The sequence below is a fragment of the Acomys russatus genome, chromosome 7 (genome assembly GCF_903995435.1).
Source record: "Acomys russatus chromosome 7, mAcoRus1.1, whole genome shotgun sequence".
Classification (NCBI taxonomy): Eukaryota; Metazoa; Chordata; class Mammalia; order Rodentia; family Muridae; genus Acomys; species Acomys russatus.
The window spans coordinates 20489291-20491725 of record NC_067143.1 but is presented as its reverse complement, the minus strand read 5'-3'; the positions used below and the strand labels follow the sequence as shown (position 1 = coordinate 20491725).

The 2435-nt window shown below is 38.5% G+C and overlaps 1 pseudogene; it reads right to left on the bottom strand.

Annotated features, from left to right (window-relative positions):
- Positions 1-329: 329 nt before the first annotated feature.
- LOC127192518 (uncharacterized) lies at positions 330-424 on the bottom strand (annotated as a pseudogene).
- Positions 425-2435: the final 2011 nt, after the last annotated feature.

Here is a 2435-nt window from a genome sequence, read left to right as displayed (position 1 = left end):
GAGTCCATTGGGGCATGTCTAGTGCAGATTGGTCATTGCCAGATTGGTGGTCATTTCAGGATAGGTCCCTGTCCAGACACCCTGGTGCCAGACTAGTGGTCATCTCAGACTCACTTTAAAAAAAAAAAAAGATTTATTTATGTATTATGTATACAGTGCTTTGCCTGCTTGGACACCTGTATGCCGTAAGAAGGCACCAGATCTCATTATAGATGGTTGTGAGCTAGCATGTGGTTGCTGGGAATTGAACTCAGGACCTTTGGAGGAGCAGCCAGTGCTCTTAACCTCTGAGCCATCTCTCCAGCCCCATGGACTCACTTTTCATCAGGGGTATTAAGCTACTAATTATTCAAATGTTCACTGAGCATAGACATATCCTTTCTTCTCTGCCACATGTGACACAGCAGCCACACTTGCCTCCAGGGATAGGACTTAGTTATTTTCTATTGCTGTGAAGGGACACCGTGACCGTGGCAACTTATAGAAGGAGGTGTTTAGTTGGGGGTTTGATTACACTTTCAGGGGGTGAGAGCATGACCATAATTGTGGGGAGAGAGAAAGAGAGAGAGAGAGAGAGAGAGATTGATTCTACCCCCAGTGACACACCTCCTCCAACAAGGACATGCCTCCTAAACTTTTCCAAAACACTCTTACCAACTAGGAACCAAGCATTCAAATGTAGGAGCCTATGGGGGCCCTTCTCATTTAAACTGCCGCAGAGTAATACTGGCTTCACAGAAGGAGCTGTCTTCTGTCTGCTTTGTTCTTTTGATTAGTTGAAGAGGGCTTGACTGTAGGTCTTCTTGGAGTGTCTGATAGAATTCTGAATCCAGGTGGCTCTGGAATTTTTTTTATTTTTTTAAGCTGGGAGAGTTATTTCAATCTCATTTGTTATAAGGCTGTTTAGGTGTTTCAGTTGTTGAATTCTTCTTGGTTTAGTGGGTGGTTTGTCTGAATCTAGAAATTCATCGATCTCTTAGGTTTTCCAACTTAATGGAGTACAGTTTTTAAAAAAAAATATTCCCTTATAATAATCTGAATGTCTTTGGTGTCTGTTGTAATGTTTTCCTGTTAATTTCTGATTCTGTTAGTTTGGTTTTGCTTTTTCTTTCTTTTGGTTACATGGGCCATCTGCCAATCTTATTTATTTTCTCAAAGAACTAGCTTTTAGATTCTTTGATTCTTTGCATTGTTATTATGTCATTAATTTCTGCTTTGATTTTTATTACTTCTTGTTCACAAGTGGATTTGAATTTGATTCCTCTTCCTCCTCCACCTCCTCCTCTTCCTCCTCTTCTTTTTCTTCCAATGTTTTGAGGAGAACCACTAATTCATCTATTTGTATTCTTTCTGATTTTGTTTTGCTTTGTTTTTGCTTTTGATTTTGTTTTGTTTTGTTTTGTTTTTCAAGACAGGGATTCTCTGTGTAGCCTTGGCTGTCCTGGACTCTCTGTGTAGACCAGGCAGGCCTGAAACTCATGGAGATCCACGTCTCTGTCTCCCTGAGTGCTGGGATTACAGGCATGTGCCACTGCACCTGGCTTCTTTCTGAATTTTAATATGGACAGTTATAGCTACAGATTTCTTCTGTAGCACTGCTTTCAATGTGTCCCAGAGGTTTTCTTCTGTTATATTTTCAGTTTCAACTAGATCAGGGAAATTTATATCTCTTTCTTGATTTCTTCTCTCACTCATTCAGTAATGAGTTGTTTAATAGTTTGTGTATTTACTAGAGGTTTGTTTCCTGTCAATTTTGTTTTGTTACATTGTATTCAAATAGAGTATACTGATTTTCTTCAATCTTTTTAAATTTGTAAAGTGTTGTTTGAGTCCCAGATGTGGTCTATTTTAGAGAGACTTCCATGTGCTGCTCAGTAAAATGTGCATTCTGTGTTGTTTGGGTAGAATCGTCTATAAAAATCTGTCAAGTCCATTTGGTGTATGATGTCAATTAATGTAGCTTTTGTTCAGATGATCTGTTTATTGGATAAAGCATACTGAAATCATCTGTTAGCAGGTTGATACTAACCCAGTAGTACATTTTTAATGAAACTGAGTGACCAGAGTATGGTGTACATATGTTTATGATGGTAATATCCTCTTGGTTAACTGTTCCTTTGATTAGAATAAAATATCCTTCTTTATCTCTTCTGACTTATTTTAGTTTAGAGTCTACTGGGATAATATCAGCTGCTCACTTCCCATTAGATCAGAATCCTTTGCCCTTCCTTTTACTGTTAGGTGATGCCTATCTTTAACGTTAAGATGTGTTTCTTTTCCTTTCCTTTTTCTTTTTTCTTCCTTCCTTCCTTCCTTCCTTTCTTTTCTTCTTTCCTTTTTCAAGGCAGGGATTCTCTGTGTAGCCTTGGCTGTCCTGGACTTGCTTTGTAGCCTAAGATGCATTTCTTGAAGAGAATGGATTGAAGAATTTGTTT